Source organism: Ranitomeya imitator, chromosome 5 (assembly GCF_032444005.1).
Source record: "Ranitomeya imitator isolate aRanImi1 chromosome 5, aRanImi1.pri, whole genome shotgun sequence".
NCBI lineage: Eukaryota > Metazoa > Chordata > Amphibia > Anura > Dendrobatidae > Ranitomeya > Ranitomeya imitator.
The window spans coordinates 158,163,297-158,182,370 of record NC_091286.1 but is presented as its reverse complement, the minus strand read 5'-3'; the positions used below and the strand labels follow the sequence as shown (position 1 = coordinate 158,182,370).

General features: G+C 43.3%; 1 protein-coding gene across 1 annotated transcript in view; it reads right to left on the bottom strand.

The window, feature by feature from the left end:
* LOC138681606 (saccharopine dehydrogenase-like oxidoreductase) overlaps positions 1–19,074 on the bottom strand; it is a 256,288-nt gene that overhangs the window by 68,706 nt on the left and 168,508 nt on the right. The window lies entirely within an intron of this gene.

The window sequence follows — 19,074 nt, the reverse complement described above, 5'->3', positions numbered from 1 at the left end:
TTGAGTGATATCAACTATAAGGTCCACTAACCAGGAAGAAGGAAGCCATACCATGTGTACCACATTAACTTGCTGAAACCATGGCAAGACAGGGATCCGGTAGAAGCACCGTGCCTAGGAGCACATCCTGAAGCCAAGGTCGAGGATGTCACAGTGGCAGAGACACTGTCACCGGCCCAGAAACAACAGTGCCGTGATCTGCTTCAGCGGAACAGAGACCTGTTTTCAGAGTTACCAAGATGTACACAGGTGGTGGAGCACGAGATCCTGCCTGAACCACATGTGAGGGTGAAGCAAAAATCACATCGGATTGCTGAAGCTTGTCAAGAGCTGATCTCCCAAAAGGTGAAGAGAATGTTGAGCCTGGGTGTCATCGAGGAGTCAAAGAGCGGCTGGTCCAACCCTATTGTCCTGGTTCCGAAGCCGAATGCAGAGTGGCGCTTCTGTAACGATTACATAAAGCTTACTGAGGTGTCCAAGTTTGACACATATTTGATGACTCAGGTCGATGAGCTTATTGCGAGGCTAGAGTCAGCCAGGTACATCACCACCCTGAAAGAAGGGGTACTGGCAAATTCTCCTATCTCCAAGTGCCAAGGAGAAGATGGCCTTTTCTACACCTGATGGGTGCTTTCAATATACCCGGATGCCGTTCGGACTACAAGGAGCCCCAGCCACTTTCCAGAGAGCTATGGACCAGATACTAGTCCCTCACAAGAAGTATGCTGCCACTTATTTGGACGACATTGTGAATTTCAGCCTGGATTGGGGAAGTCACCTACAGAAGGTCCAGGCGGTACTCGAAGCACTAAGGAAAGCGGGGTTTACCAAAAACCCAAAGAAATGTACCCCATGGGAAAGAGGAGGCAAAGTACTAGGGCTACAACGTTGGAAGAGAAACAGCCCAACCAACCAGACAATGGATCCCCAGAGAAACACGATACAGGAAATAGATTAAAAAATGCATTTATTAAATACATATGGCAACATTAAAAATGTAAAAAATATAAAAACAAGCAATAGTGCGCATAATAGGACTTGGAGACACCATATATACTTGCTCCAATATCAATAGTAGTGGCAGCATCAATAGTAAAATGAGAAAGAGAGCGAGCGAGAATTTCCCTGACGGCAAATTCTTCCACAGAAGCTCTCTTTGAAAAGGTGGGACCAGTCGCTGGGTTCCTGCTTTTCACAGGCAGCGACTTTCCGATGTGCAGAAAAAACATTCCTCTGAACGTTTTCTCTGCCCGATGGACCTTTATGATGTAGGATCCAGTGAAAGATGGATGAAACGGATGGCCGTCCGTCACAATCGTCACTAATACAAGTCTATGAGAAAATGCAGGATCCTGCACCAGGAGGTGAAAGACGGAAGTGTGAAAGAAGCCTAAGCTGCAAAAGTCTTTCACTTACTGCCTGCAGTAGTGTGCCATTATGGCTGATAAAAATGACGATCTAGAAAACTGCTCTAGGCGGAACAATGTGCGGTTGGTGGGCATCCCTGAAAAGACAGAAGGGACTGATCCTACAGCATTTGTTGAGGACGGTCTCTGCAAAAAAATTGGAGCTAACAATCTGACCAAGCTGTTTGCAGTGGAGAGAGCACACCGCGTTCCCATGAAGCCCCTCCCTCTGGGTTCCTCCCCCAGTACCATCCTGGCCTGGATCCTTAACTATAGGGATAGAGATATTATCCTATGGGAGGCAGGAACGGCTAAAGATATGAGTATTAATGGCCAAACAGTGTCCATATACCCGACTACTTGGCTGAGGTTCGGAGGCAAATAATATGGTGGGGTGAAAAAAAGGTTAGGAGATATGGAACTGGTGTACTCTACTTGTATCCTGCTAAGATCAGATTTGTGGCCCTGAGATCTGTTCATTTTATTCCAACTCCGGAGCAGGTCACCAAGTGGCTGGACTTGAACAAGAAATGGACCAGAGCTGGTAAAGGAAAAGAGAAGTGAAAAGACACGCTGAGTAGCGCATATAAGAGGAGGAGAAATGGAAGGATTGAAAGTAATTCACCGGTTTGGGAAAACGTTTGTGAGTTTGCTAGGTATAGAGTTACACACACTCTGGTTTAGAGGGGATAAACACATTGGAAGTCTTTAAAATGGTTTGTTCTGTTCATCAACAGTGGGGAGGAAGGGCGGGGGAGGCCCTTCAGGCTATGAGTTGGTTCTAGGGGTTCTTGGGAGAAGTATTGTCCTCTATGGGATTGGGAAGGTATACGTATAGGGAAATATGGTGGGTGATGAGATTAAAATTCTTAATTGGAATGTGAGGGGATTGTCTGATGAAACATGAAGAGCGGCGATTATGAACTATATTAGAAAGCAGGGACCGGATGTGATATGCCTTCAAGAGACACATTTGATTAAGGAGAAGGTGGAGGTGTTGAAGAGAAGATGGTTCGGGAGGGCATATCACTCCACATACTCCTCATATGCCAGGGGGGTCTCGTTGTTGGTGGGAGCGTCCACACTCTGAGGAAATTGAAAGCCATGTCGACAGTAAAGGCCAATACGTTTTTGTAATCTGTAAAATTTATGAACAATTGTTATATTTGGTGGCCATATACATACCACCTAGGTACGTGAGGAAGATGATCCAGGAGGTGGTGCGGGACTACTGTTATTAATTATTGGCGATTTTAATAATGTGATGGATGAGGAATGGGATAGGCATAAACAGAGAATAGGAAAGGGTGTCCGGAAATTGACTTCATTTGGGAAATATGTGAAAGACCTTGGAATGGTAGACCTGTGGAGGGTAAGGAATGAGGATGTGGTGTGTTGTGTTACTCTTGCTACTCTACTACTCATGGATCTCTCTTGCAAATTGATTTGGCGCTAGGTAATGAATTGTTGACAGAATTGATTTGTGGAGTGGAATATCTTCCCAAAAGTGATCTCGGACCATACACCTCTGGAGCTGCTTATTAAAGAGACTGGGGGGTGGTCTAGACAGGGGAGTGGGTGGAGGCTCCACATATTAATATGCATTAATATGGAAGAAATAAAGGGGGAGTTAGGAGAATATTGGCAGATCAATGAAGGTACTGCTGACAGGCGAGTGGTGTGGGATGCCATGAAGGCATATTTGAGCGGTCTTCTGCTTCGAGAAACTTCTAGATGTAAGTCTAAAACTAGATTGGAATACAGGGCAGTGATGGAGGCTTTAGAAAGGGCGGAAAGGGAACTGATAGTGAACCCATCAGTGTAGAGTCAGAACGGGCTCAAGGAAGCTTAGGAGGGAGTCAACGAACTATATATAAAGAAAGTAGAGACGAAAAGAGCTTTCCAGAAGGCACGATTCTGCAATGAGGGTGAAAGGGTGGAGCATTTGCTATCAGAAGTGGCGGGAGCATAGAGGGAATCCTCATTTGTATACAAGCCGAAGACGGAAGAGGGGACGGAGGTGGTTCATATGGAGGATATACTGGAAGATTTTAGATGATTTTATAAGCAGCTATATTCTTCTGAGTCAGGAACCTCATCAACAGAGATGGAAGGATTTCTTGGGATGGCGGGACTCCCTAGGATTGCAGAGAGTGACAGGAGGAGACTGGAAGAGCCTGTAACACAGGAGGAGGTTGAAACAGATATAATGTCTATGACAAATGATAGGGCTCCGGGGGTGGAAGGACTCTCGGGTGCGATCTATAAATAGTTGGTTGAGATGGTAGCACCTAGACTAAAGGCGGACTTCGAGGAGGCTTTGGAGTGTGGTACATGAGGGAGTCTGTGCTAGTGGTCATCCCTAACATACGGAAGGTAGAGATCCGACGTTGGAAGAGTCCTAGAGGCCCATTTGTAACATATTTATTAATGACCTTGTAGGGGGCATACAGAGTAGTATTTCAATATTTGCAGATGACACTAAACTCTGCAGGGTAATCAATACAGAGGAGGACAATTTAATATTACAGGAGGATTTATGTTAACTAGAAGCTTGGGCTGATAAATGGCAAATGAGCTTTAATAGGGATAAATGTAAGGTCATGCACTTGGGTAGAGCAAATAAGATCTATAATTATGTGCTTAATTGTAAAACACTGGGCAAAACCATCCGTGAAAAAGACCTGGGTGTATGGGTGGACGACAAACTCACATTTAGTGGACAGTGTCAGGCAGCTGCTACAAAAGCAAATAAAATAATGGGATGCATTAAAAGAGGCATAGATGCTCATGAGGAGAACATAATTTCACCTCTATAGAAGTCACTTGTGCGACCACACTTAGAATACTGTGTACAGTTCTGGTCTCCGGTGTACAAGAAAGACATAGCTGAACTAGAGGGGGTGCAGAGAAGAGCGACCAAGGTAATTAGAGGACTGGAGGGGTCTGCAATACCAAGACAGATTATTAAACTTGGGGTTATTTAGTTTGGAAAAACGAAGGCTAAGGGGTGATCTTATTTTAAAGTATAAATATATGAGGGGACAGTACAAAGACCTTTCTAATGACCTTTTTACTTATAGATCTGAGACAAGGACAAGGGGGCATCCTCTACGTCTGGAGGAAAGAAGGTTTAAGCATAATCACAGGAGTGGATTCTTTACTGCAAGAGCAGCGACACTATGGACCTCCCTGCCGTATGATGTTGTAATGAGTGATTCATTACTAAAATTTAAGAGCGGACTGGATGCCTTCTTGAAAAGCATGCTGTTACAGGTTATATACACTAGTTTCCTTGATAGGGTGTTGATCCAGGGAACTAGTCTGAATGCCGTATGTGGAGTCAGGAAGGAATTTTTTTCTCAATGTGGAGCTGACTGTTTGCCACATGGGTTTTTTTTTGCCTTCCTCTGAATCAACATGTTAGGGCATGTTAGGTTAGGCTATGGGTTGAACAAGATGGACTTAAAGTCTTCCTTCTACCTTAATTACTATGTTACTATGTTATTTCGTTGCTGATGGCGGTTGTAAAAATTCTGGCCAACCGATTAACAAGTGTGGTGCAAGATCTTGTCCACCACTGATCAAGCCAGATTTATGCCGAATAGATCTACAGCAATAAACATACGTAGACTCTTCCTTAATTTGCAGCTGCTGTCAGGGGTCGTATTGTAGTAGTGTCGTTGGATGCACGTAAAGTATTCAACAGCATCGAATGGAGCTATCTTTGAAAGGTGTTAAAGTGCGGCGCTCCCGGAAGAAGCTATGGGTGAAACGCAGGTACGGACTGGGGCTGAAATTCAGTCCTGGCATTTGAAATCACACAGGCCCATGTTGTCCCTGTCCCCAAGCACTAGATGGGATATATTACTAATATTATACTGGATAGAGGAAATCAAGATTTACTACAAGACCAATATTTCTAATGATACCGATGGCCTTCTGGGTAAGTGACGGAGTCAGCGACTTTGTGCTCCGTCACAACTCTTAACAGTTTGAGTGTCTTAATAACACCAATTCTGTTAACATTAACAATGTTGCACACATGGCGGTCCAAGACCAGACAGGCCCTTGTGGCATTTGCCAGAATTGCCAGATGGCCAGTCCGGCCCTGGTGAAACGCGTGTCGGGCGCGGGGAAACCTTTTCACCACCCGCATTGTCTGTTACTCTGCAGTGTTTGCAGTTACAGCCCCACTATTCAGGTAATATGTTTTCACACCATACTATAACATTGCATTAAGTTCTGCTTATCTCTGAGTAATCTTGAGCTTTCATTTGGGTATATTTAGGAGATGCCTTAGGCACTTTGTCACAGTATTAATTCTCTGTACCAAAGTTAAAGCTATTTATTTAATTACAAGAGCTATGTCTATAAATCAGTACTATATCTGCTCTGTTCTCTATTAGTAATAATTTTTGCCCGATTTGGGGCTTATGTACTTGCTCCTTTTCTTTGGGTAGGTTTATTCATTGGTTCCCCTTCTGGGTAGTTTTGTATTCATGTCTTGTGACCTGTCTTTTAATCATGTATTAATAAACTTTAAATTTTAATTTGATATTTTGGTTCTCTTCGTTTAGCTGGTTGTTAAATTAGATCTTGGCTACTTGTGGTTCTACTATTCTGAAGTGCCATTTTTTGTAATATATAGGACAGTTTTTTGATGCATCTATCAGTAGTAGAAAGGACAAATCTGATTAAAGGGAACCTATCACCCCCAAAATCGAAGGTGAGCTAAGCCCACAGCATCAGGGGCTTATCTACAGCATTCTGTAATACTGTAGATAAGACCCCGATGTATCCTGAAAGCTGAGAAAAAGAGGTTAGATTACACTAACCTGGGCAGGTGGTCCGATCCGATGGGCGTCGTGGTCCGGTCCGGGGCCTCCCATCTTCATAGTATGATGTCCTCTTCTTGTCTTCACGCTGCGGCTCTGGCGCAGGCGTACTTTGTATGCGCTGTTGAGGGCAGAGCAAAGTACTGCAGTGCGCAGACGTCAGGCCTCTCTGACCTTTCCAGGCGCCTGCGCACTGCAATACTTTGCTCTGCCCTCAACAGGGCAGACAAAGTACGCCTGCGCCGGAGCTGCAGCATGAAGACAAGAAGAGGACGTCATCGTAAGAAGATGGGAGGCCCCGGACCGGACCGTGACGCCCATCGGACCGGAGTGGGACCGCCCCTGGGTGAGTATAATCTAACCTCTTTTTCTCATCTTTCAGGATACCTCAGGGGCTTAACTACAGCATTACAGAATGCTGTAGATAAGCCCCTGATGCCAGTGGGCTTAGCTCACCTTGGATTTTGGGGGTGACAGGTTCCCTTTAAAATGGTGCTGATGCCCCAGGTGTTGTACGTTCTGCACAATGCCCACATATGGTTACCTAAGCGGTGGTTCTGTACAATCAATTCTATATTTAGTGATCTTGTGTGGGGGAAAAACAACCGAGGATTAGACTGGAAATATTACAGAGGTCCAAAGATGAGGGAGGCTGGAATTTCCGAGTCCGTGGATTTCTTATCTAGCAGCTCAGGTTCAACAGCTGAGGGGATGGAGAGACAGAAGGTACGGGTTCAGTGTGGCGAATATTGACTTGGGTACTGGGGAGTGACTCATTGGTTCAAGGACTGGAGGCAGGTAGTTTTGGAAAACTAAAGGTACCGTCACACATAACGATATCGTTAACGATATAGTTGCTTTTTGTGACATAGCAACGATATCGTTAACGAAATCGTTATGCGTGACAGCGACCAACGATCAGGCCCCTGCTGGGAGATCGTTGGTCGCTGGGGAAAGATCAGAACTTTATTTTGTCGCTGATCTCCCGCTGACATCGCTGAATCGGCGTGTGTGACGCCGATTCAGCGATGTCTTCACTGGTAACCAGGGTAAACATCGGGTTACTAAGCGCAGGGCCGCGCTTAGTAACCCGATGTTTACCCTGGTTACCATTGTAAATGTAAAAAAAAAAACACTACATACTTACATTCCGGTGTCTGGTCACGTCCCTCGCCTTCAGCTTCCCGCACTGACTGGTGAGCGCCGGCCGGCCGTAAAGCACAGCACAGCGGTGACGTCACCGCTGTGCTTTACGGCCGGCGCTCAGTCAGTGCGGGAAGCTGAAGGCGAGGGACATGACCACACACCGGGAATGTAAGTATGTAGTGTTTTTTTTTTTACATTTACAATGGAAACCAGGGTAAACATCGGGTTACTAAGCGCAGCCCTGCGCTTAGTAACCTGATGTGTACCCTGGTTACCCGGGGATCTCGGCATCGTTGGTCGCTGGAGAGCTGTCTGTGTGACAGCTCTCCAGCGACCAAACAGCGACGCTGCAGCGATCGACATCGTTGTCTATATCGCTGCAGCGTCGCTTAATGTGACGGGACCTTAAGACTGCCATGCCCCATTCAGACCCTGGTACACAAGGTGTGGGAGGAGATTAAAAGGATTAGGGTAGTGGAGGCCCTGACTAATTATTCCCCTATATGGCAAAATGAAAAACTACCGGAATTTGACAAAATGGGGGAATTTAAAAACTGGACGAGGGGAGGAATTCAATACATGGCCCAATTACAAGACTCGCGGGGACCGGTTACGTTTGAGAAACTACAGGAGGAATATGAGTTATCTGAGACCTGTAGATTCCAGTATAGACAGTTCTGTCACACTTACATAGCGCAGAGTAAGACGGTTTCTATGAGGGTCCAAAAAGAGATATTAGAGGACTATAAGTGTAGTGATGGGGGAACAAAGGGAGTTATGTCAGGTATTTATAAGGACTTAATGCACACCTTTTTAATAAATTACCCGATCAAGGATAAAGAGAAGTGGGAAGACAAATTGGGACTGTCAGAAGAGGATAAGTGGGAGGCGATTACATACCCCAATTGTCACTGAGTGAGCCAGGTAGACTCTCACAAATATATATGTTCCATAGAGTGTACAGGACCCCTGGAAGACTATATAGGGCAGGACTGAGGCAGACTTCTGAATGCCCTCATTGTCAGGCTGATGGGGCCGGGATCTTACATACCGGTATGTTGTGGCAGTGCTCCAGACTGGACTCATACTGGAAAGCGGTTATTAACACTATAGAGGGAGTGTATGACTGTAGAAATGAGAGGGATCCTGTGGTTTGTATTTTAGGTTACATAGTTACATAGTTATTAAGGTTGAAGGAAGACTATAAGTCCATCTAGTTCAACCCATAGCCTAACCTAACATGCCCTAACATGTTGATCAAGGGGAAGGCACAAAAACCCCATGTGGCAAAGCGTAAGCTCCACATTGGGGAAAAAAATTCCTTCCCGACTCAACATACGGCAATGAGACTAGTTCCCTGGATCAACTCCCTATCAAGGAATCTAGTGTATATACCCTGTAACATTATGCTTTTCCAGAAAGGTATCCAGTCCCCTCTTAAATTTAAGTAATGAATCACTCATTACAACATCATACGGCAGAGAGTTCCATAGTCTCACTGCTCTTACAGTAAAGAATCCGCGTCTGTTATTATGCTTAAACCTTTTTTCCTCCAAACGCAGAGGATGCCCCCTTGTCCCTGTTTCAGGTCTATGATTAAAAAGATCATCAGAAAGGTCTTTGTACTGTCCCCTCATATTTATACATTAAAATAAGAACACCCCTTAGTCTTCGTTTTTCCAAACTAAATAGTCCCAAGTGTAATAACCTATCTTGGTATTGCAGACCCTCCAGTCCTCTAATAACCTTGGTCGCTCTTCTCTGCACCCGCTCCAGTTCAGCTATGTCTTTCTTAAACACCGGAGACCAGAACTGTGCACAGTATTCTAAGTGTGGTCGAACTAGTGACTTGTATAGAGGTAAAATTATATTCTCCTCATGAGCATCCATGCCTCTTTTAATGCATCCCATTATTTTATTTGCCTTTGTAGCAGCTGCCTGACACTGGCCACTGAATATGAGTTTGTGATCCACCCACACACCCAGGTCTTTTTCATTGACGGTTTTGCCCAGAGTTTTAGAATTAAGCACATAATTATACATCTTATTACTTCTACCCAAGTGCATGACCTTACATTTATCCCCATTAAAGCTCATTTGCCATTTATCAGCCCAAGCTTCTAGTTTACATTAATCATCCTGTAATATATAATTGTCCTCCTCTGTATTGATTACCCTGCAGAGTTTAGTGTCATCTGCAAATATTGAAATTCTACTCTGAATGCCCCCTACAAGGTCATTAATAAATATGTTAAAAAGAAGAGGGCCCAATACTGACCCCTGTGGTACCCCACTGCTAACCGCTACCCAGTCCGAGTGTGCTCCATTAATAACCACCCTTTGTTTCCTATCCCTGAGCCAGCTCTCAACCCACTTGCACATATTTTCCCCTATCCCCATTATTCTCATTTTATGTATCAACCTTTTGTGTGGCACCGTATCAAAAGCTTTTGAAAAGTCCATATACACTATATCCACTGGATTCCCTTGGTCCAATCCGGAACTTACCTCTTCATAGAAACTGATCAAATTAGTCTGACCCGTGCTGATACTGGGTCATGAGGTTATTCCTCTTCAGATACTCCAGTATAGTGTCCCTTAGAATGCCCTCCAGGATTTTACCCACAGTAGAGGTTAAGCTTACTGGCCTATAATTTCCGAGTTCAGTTTTTGTCCCCTTTTTGAATATTGGCACCACATTTGCTATACGCCAGTCCTGTGGCACAGACCCTGTTATTATGGAGTCTTTAAAGATTAAAAATAATGGTCTATCAATGACTGTACTTAATTCCTGCAGTACTCGAGGGTGTATCCCATCCGGGCCCGGAGATTTGTCAATTTTAGTGATTTTTAGACGCCGCCGCACTTCCTGCTGGGTTAAGCAGGTGACATTTAATTGGGAATTTTTATCACCACTAGTCATTTTGTCTGCCATGGGATTTTCTTGTGTAAATACTGATGAAAAAAAGTCATTTAGCATATTGGCTTTTTCCTCATCCTCATCCACCATTTCACCCAGACTATTTTTAAGGGGGCCAACACTATGATTTTTTAGTTTCTTACATATTATGTAGTTAAAGAATATTTTAGGATTATTTTTACTCTCTCTGGCAATGAGTCTCTCTGTCTCAATCTTTGCTGCCTTGATTTGCTTTTTACAGAATTTATTTAATTTTTTGTATTTATTTAATGCCTCCTCACTACCTACTTCCTTTAATTCTCTAAATGCTTTCTTTTTGTCACTTATTGCGCCCCTTACAGCTCTATTTAGCCATATTGGTTTCCTCCTATTTCTAGTATGTTTATTCCCATACGGTATATACTGTGCACAGGTCCTATCCAGGATACTAATAAATGTCTCCCATTTTCTTTGTGTATTTTTGTGTCTCAGGATATCGTCCCAGTTAATTGCACCAAGATCCTCTCTCATCCGTTGGAAATTTGCCCTCCTGAAGTTTAGTGTCCTTGTAACCCCTCTACTACACATCTTTTTAAAGGATACATTAAAACTTATTATTTTGTGATCGCTATTTCCCAAGTGACCCCCAACCCTTATATTTGCTATGCGGTCTGGCCTGTTGGTTAATATTAGGTCTAGCACTGCCCCCTTTCTTGTTGGGTCCTGAACCAGTTGTGAAAGGTAATTGTCTCTCATAGTTGTCAAAAACCGATTACCTTTGCTGGAACTGCAGGTTTCTGTTCCCCAATCTATTTCAGGGTAGTTGAAGTTCCCCATAATAATGACTTCTCCTTGAGTCGCAGCTTCATCTATTTGCTTTACGAGGATATTCTCCATTGCTTTGCTTCCATTATTTTTGGAGATTTATAACAAACCCCTATCAGTAATTTATTATTTTTTCTCCCTCCCCTTATCTCCACCCACAGGGATTCTACATTTTCATTAAATTCACCTATATTATCACGCAGGATGGGTTTTAAGGACAATTTTACATACAGACACACCCCTCCCCCTCGCTTATCTGTACGGTCATTTCTGAACAGGCTATAGCCCTGCAAGTTAACAGCCCAGTCATGGCTCTCATCCAGCCACGTTTCAGAGATCCCCACCATGTCATAATTATGCTCCAACAACATTAGTTCTAATTCGTCCATTTTGTTGGCGAGGCTTCAGGCATTAGTATACATGCACTTGATGTTCCTCTCTGTACTTCTATTTCTTAAATTATTAACTGTTCTAACCCCATCCCCCATGCCACCGCCACCCCCATCTTCCTTATTTGTGCCCAGGTCTCTATCTGCACTATCTTCCCCTCCTATAAAATGAATACCCTCCCCCCCAATTCCTAGTTTAAACACTCCTCCAACCTTCTAGCCATTTTCTCCCCCAGCACAGCTGCAACTTCCCCATTGAGGTGCAGCCCGTCCATAGCGTAGAGCCTGTAGCCAACTGAGAAGTCGGCCCAGTTCTGCAGGAACCCAAACCACTCCTTCCTACACCAATTCTTGAGCCACTTATTAACCTCCCTAATCTCCCATTGCCTCCCTGGTGTGGCACGTGCTACAGGCAGTATTTCAGAAAATACCACGCTGGAGGTCCTTGCTTTCAGCTTGCAGCCTAATTCCCTGAAATCATCTTTAAGGACCTTCCACCTACCTCTAACTTTGTCATTTGTGCCAATGTGCACCATGACCGCTGGGTCCTCACCAGCCCCTCCCAGTAATCTGTCCACCCGATCAGCGATGTGTTGGACTCGAGCGCCAGGTAGGCAGCACACCGTTCGACGATCCCTGTCTTTGTGACAGATTGCCCTATCTGTTCCCCTAATAATTGAGTCGCCCACTACCAGCACCTGTCTGGCCTGCCCTGCTCTCCTATTTCCCTCCTTACTGGAGCAGTCACTCCTCCGGCTTTCAGAGGACATGCCTGGCTGCAGCAGTGCTACCCCTGTGCTGGCACCCCCCTCATCTGCCAACTTAGCAAACTTATTGGGGTGTTCCAGATCAGGACTAGCCTCCCTGGCACTCTTCCCTCTACCCCACTTCCTAACTGTCACCCAGCTTGCTACTTCATTGTCCTGCAGCTCCATCCCACCATCCCCCCCCTCATCTGTCCCATTGGGCGTCTGCTCCGTGAGCAGAAGACTCCTCTCCATATTGTCTATGGATCTCAGTGTTGCCAGCTGCACATTTAGATTCAGAATCTGGTTTTCCAAATGCACAACGTGCTCACATCTCGTACAGCAGTATGCACCCTCGACCGGCTGCTCAAGGATTGCATACATGTGGCAAGATGTGCACTGGATGGCATTAACAAGAGTGGAGCACATTTCCTAATGGGGATTGCACCAGACAGAACAGTTAAATAAAAAAAAATAAATACAAAGTATTAGTAAAAAACAGACAGCAATTCAGTAATTCCTCCCTTGGAAACTCCCTGAATCCAAAGTCACTGAATCACAAGTCACACTTACCGCCGTTCACACTTACGCTCAGGCCACACTCAGCTCGCTCACACTCGCTATGCTGAAGATTTATAGATTTTTTTTTTCTCTAGTTCCCTTAACAGCAATCCACCTTGCTGTCCAAATGCACTTCCAAAAAGTGGAGGAGATTCAGATTCAAAATCAGTTCATATTGGCGATAGCTATGTTGTTATACATTGCATGTAAATTAGTAGCTAGGCATTGGATAAATAAAGAACCGCCAACGATGCAAGAATTTTTTAGACAATCAGACTTTATTGTAAATATGGAAAAATGTATTTATGCCAAAAGGTGCATTGTGGACACCGTGGGTGGAGAGACGATGATCCCGAAAGGAGGATGTACTTTGAGTATTTGTTGCTGATGTTTCTATAAAAGGGGGGGGGGGGGGGGATACGCTGTAATTGAAAATATGTGACCTTGTTGGACATTGTAATGTCTGGACTCTGTTTCTTTGTTTGAATTTCGTTAATAAAAATCTATCTGATTAAAAAAATAACCAGCAAATACTGGAGGCAAATTTGCACTCATCACCCCGGAAGCTGCACATGAGACGTACTTGGACATTCCAACATGACAACGATCCAAAACACAAGGCCAAGTTGACTTGTCATTGGTTACAGAAGAAGAAAGTGAAGGTTCTGGAGTGGCCATCTCAGTCTCCTGACCTCAATATCATTGAACCACTCTGGGGAGAATTCAATCATGCAGTTCATGCTAGAAAGCCCGGGAATTTGCAGGAACTGGAGGCTTTTTGCCAAAAAGAGTGGGCAGCTTTACAATACACGGTATTAAGAAACAGGGTATGTGAACTTTTGATCGGGATCATTTGGATGTTTTGGGTTGTCTTTATGATTTAAAAAGAAAAAAACTCAGTAGTTTGACAATAAATGGCTTCACCCAACCACTAACCATGAGTGGAGGAAAAAAAAGGTTTTGGTGTTGGCCTTTTTTCAGAGAATATGAATGACAAGAAAGCAAAAATTCTGCTGGAGTATGTACATTTTTGAACACAACTGTATAGTGCTCCATACAGTATAATGACTTGACATAGTACGTCATAAAGTATAATGGGTCCCACTTAGTGCTCCATACAGTATAATGGGCTGCCTACAGTGCAATGGGTTCACATAAAATTTTTAAAAAAACTTGTCCGTTTTCAGGGAGAATATATTTGACCCGCGACCCTCCACCATGCATCGCACTTTCAACTATATCGGCATCCTAGATACGAATACAGTTGAAAGCAATGATGGAGGAGGCAGCATCAGCGGACAATACTTCTTTCATCATTCCTCCTCTGTGCCTGAAGTCTCAGTGCAGTGGGCGGAATGACTTGATTACAACGCTCCCGCTGTACTGAGATGTGCAGAGGATTTGAAGACAAAATGAAGAGACAGGAGCAGCGGGGGGAAAGACAGAGGTGAGTATTCATTTTTTAAACATGGGGCCCATTATATAGTTTATATAGTATGGGGCACTATGTAGAACCATTATTCTGTATGGAGCACTATGTGGAGCCATTATTCGGTGTGAATAACTATGTGGACCCATTATACTGTATGGAGCACTTTTTTGTGGAAATAGAAAAATATCCAGCGCGCTGAATAAAATTTAGAATTCTTTATTGAAGAATTCAGAGGTCGCACCAGTGTACATGGGCAGAAAAAATGTGCAAATCTAGCATACGCATTTCGGAATTTAATCCTTATTCATTGCATACTATTTTAACACTGAATAGCTTTTTATGTCATATCCTGTGCAGTCATGTGGTATAGAACCACAAGTTCTTACTTATACTTCTTACTTATACAAGTGAAACTTTGAAGATAAATACAGGTGCTTCTCACAAAATTAGAATCATCAAAAAGTTTATTTATTTCAGTTCTTCAATACAAAAATTGAAACTCACTATATAGTCATTACAAGCAAAGTGATCTATTTCAAGTGTTTATTTCTGTTAATGTTGATGATTATGGCTTACAGCCAATGAAAACCCAAAAGTCATTATCTCTGTAAATTAGAATAATTAACAAAAAACGCCCGCAAAAGATTCCTAAGCGTTTAAAAAGATCAGTTAGTCTGTTTGAGTAGGCTCCACAATCATGGGGAAGACTGCTAAGTTGACAGATGTGCAGAAGGCAGTCAAAGACACGCTCCACAGGGAGGGTAAGCCACAAAAGGTCATTGCTAAAGAAGCTGGATGATCACAGATTGCTGTATCAAAGCATATTAATAGAAAGTTGAGTGGAAGGCAAAAGTTTTGTTGAAAAAGGTGCACAAGCAACCGGGATAATCGCAGCCTGGAAAGGATTGTTAAGAAAGGGTCATTCAAAAATTTGGGGGAGATTCACAAGGAGTGAACTGCTGCTTGATTCATTGCTTCAAGAGCCATCACACACAGACGTATCCAGGACATGGGCTACAAGTGTCGCATTCCTTGTGTCAAGCCACTTATGACCAATAGACACCACCAGAAGAGTCCTACCTGGGCCAAAGAAAAACAAACTGGACTGTTGCTCAGTGGTCCAAGGTGTTGTTTTCAGATGAAAGTAAATGTTGCATTTCATTTGGAAATCAAGGTCCCAGAGTCTGGAGGAAGAGTGGAGAGGTACACAATCCAAGCGGTTTGACGTCTAGTGTGAAGCTTCCCCAATTAGTGATGGTTTGGAGAGCCATGTCATCTGTTGGTGTAGGTCTTCTGTGTTTTATCGAGACGAAAGTCAGCGCAGCCATATACCAGGAAATTTTAGAGCATTTCATGCTTCCCTCTGCCAACAAGCTTTTTGGAGATGGAAATTTAATTCTCCAGCAGGACTTTGCCCCTGTCCAAACTGTCAAAAGTACCAATACCTGGTTTAAAAACAACAGTATCACTGTCAGGGCCGGCGTCAGCATCCGGCGTACCGGGACACGTGCCGGGACCCTCAACAAATGGGGGGGGGCCCACTCGTGGCCGGGATACCAGGGAGCCCCGGCCACTCCCCCAGCAGCTTTGGCACTATTTGAGCTCAGCCGTCACTTAAATAAACATGGCCGCGCACATTGCACTCTGCAGCGATGTCTCTGCTAGTAATGACGCGGCCGGGCGGGCACACAAGCAAAGTTAAAGGCACAGTGTCTGCCTGACCGCATCATTAGCAGCAGACACAGCTGCAGCGTGCACTGTGGGTGGCCATGTCTGTTTAAGTGACGGCCATCGATTAGGCAGCGCTCCCTCCACAGCCACATGCCAGAGGAGCCTGATGGGTGACAAGCCTGGGGGAGGTGAGTGAGGCTTGTGTCTGTCTGTATGTCTGTGTATGCATGTATGATGTGTATATCAGTGTCTTTGACTGTACATATTTATGTATTTTTGTGAATTTGTCTTCAAATATATGTGTATGTAAATATCTGTGTATTGTATTTGTGTGCATGTCTGCGTATTGTATTTGTGTGCATGTCTGCGTATTGCATGTGTGTGCATGTCTGCACATTGTATGTTTGTGCATGTCTGCATATTGTATGTGTGTGCATGTCTGCATATTGTATGTGTGTGCATGTCTGCATATTGTATGCGTGTGCATGTCTGCATATTGTATGTGTGCATGTCTGCATATTGTATGTGTGAGCATGTCTGCGTACTGTATGTGTATGTCTGCGTATTGTGTGTGTGTGTGCATGTCTGCATATTGTGTGTGTGCATGTCTGCATATTGTGTGTATGTCTGCGTATTGTGTGTGTATGTGTATGTCTGCGTATTGTGTGTGTGTGCATGTCTGCGTATTGTGTGTGTGCATGTCTGCATATTGTGTGTGTATTACTGCATATTGTGTGTGTGCGTGCATGTCTGCGTATTGTGTGTGTAAGTGCGCATGTCTGTGTACTGTAGATGTGTGTGTACGTCTGCGTATTGTGTGTGTGCATATCTGCCTATGTGAAGGATGAGGGGGAAGGCTAGGCGCTATGTAGTATATCTTTATTTCTCCGCCGTATCTGTGCATCATAAATCGTGGTACGTGGGCCCACTGAGACTCTTTTGCCCGGGGCCCACAAAATCCTGGAGTCGGCCCTGATCACTGTGCTTGATTGGCTAGCAAACTCACCTGACCTTAACCCCATAGAGAATCTATTGGGTATTGTCAAGAGGAAGATGAGAGACACCAGACCCAACAATGCAGACAGGCTGAAGGCTGCTATCAAAGCAACCTGGAGTCCTCGACTTCCATAACACCCCAGTAGTGCCACAGGCTGATCGCCTCCATGCCACGCTGCACTGATGCAGTAATTGATGCAAAAGGAGCCCCGACCAAGTATTGAGTGCATTTACTGAACATACATTTCAGTAGGCCAACATTTCAGATTTTAAGATCATTTTTAAAGCTGGTGTTATAAAGTATTCTAAATTTACTGAGATAATGACTTTTGAGTTTTCATTGGCTGTAAGCCATAATCATCAAGATTAACAGAAATAAACACTTGAAATAGATCAATCTGTAATGACTATATAATATCTGAGTTTCACTTTTTGTATTGAAGAACTAAAATCAATTAACTTCTTGATGATATTCTAATTTTTGTGAGAAGCACCTGAATAATACATGGTACAAATTCATTATAACCAAATTACTCCGTTGAAAATTATAATAACAACATGTAGATGATCCATATATTTTTCTATTTTTTGCAAAACAGTTCATCCTTTTCTCCATTCTCAATTCAATATCTTGGAATTTAATCCATACTGTAGGGCTCAATAGAAATCAATTAACCAAACAACATATCAGGTGGAAGGAAAAACCAAATATTATATAGAAATAAATAATCATAATTTAGTTTGCAATATTAATCATGATATTTTAAATCATGTTTAATATGTAATCCTTGCGGGATTCTAGTATTTAATTCCAATATCCACCAAGCTTCTCGATTTAAAAGTATCCTATGTAAATCTCCTCTCAAAGGTTTCTTAATTTCTTCTATACCTGTAACAATGCAGGATGTAGTATCTCCATTGTGTTTTTGACAAATGTCTAGAGTCAACTGAGCATGAGTATTATGGCCCCACTTTTTGTGGGGCCATTATACTGTATGGAGCACTTTTTTGTGGTCATTATACTGTATAGAGCACTATGTGGGGATTTGTGTTTGAGAATCATACTGTGATAGGGTCACCATTCTCTTTATAGAGGAGATTGAGGGTCGTCATACCGTGTGTGGAGGGTAATGTGGAGGAATTCACTGTGGGGATATCATGTGGTGTTTGGGAGCACTTTTGTTTGCATCATACTTTATTATTCCAGGTTTCTTATCCTTTGTTATTACATATTTAAATTATGCCATTGGGCCATATGCTTTTTACTGCTCTTACATAAAATATTATTCCAATATTTTATTCTAAAGATCTATTCATTAAAAATGTAGTTTGTTCGCGGAACAACTCCTTTAAGTTTGTTTTTATATGAAAAAGTTCCTAGTTATATCTGATAAAAAAAACTTCCCGAATTGTAGACTTTTTTTTAATAAATATCAATATTGGCCCGTGACTTTGACCAAGCTTTTCATTTTGGCACTCTGTGTATTGGAGATAGACATCCCTGAGGGAGGGTGAAGGAATACGAGGGACAGGGGAGCGAAAGGGGCTGTGGGAGAGCAAACAGGATGCAGGGACAGGAGAGAAATGTGTGATCTCTTCCTGTCCTTGTAGAACACTAGGTTTTATGTATCACACGTCTAAAGTGAATTTATTTTTCAGTATTGCCATTCCTGGCGAATCATGTGACATTGCGGTGTCACATTACAGCTGCAGCCAATGCAACCACCGATTGCCTGCAGCCTACAGTATTCTGTCACGTCACATGTCCAAATGGTTGCAAAGTGACTACTGATTGGCTGCTGTGATCATGTGACAATGAAAATAGCAACACTGGCATAGCAGGAATGGCACATTTTATGGATGTGCGTAAAAATTATTTTTATTTTATAATGGGCACTGCAGGGTTCGATTTCATTTGCACATGTCAAAAAAGTGTGAAAATTGCCCTGGCTGCCAGAGATGCAATATGAAAAAAAGTAATAATAATAATTAAAGAATGGTACACCTTGCTGGTGGGTCACATGAAATGGCCAGTTTGTGCATGAAGTACCTATGCAAGCCTATATTGCAGTAATGCAGCTTAAAATATACATATTCAGTGTTTTCATACAGAATATCTAGGCACTGCTGCGCCTTGCTTTTTATATATATACCTTGCCTCGGCA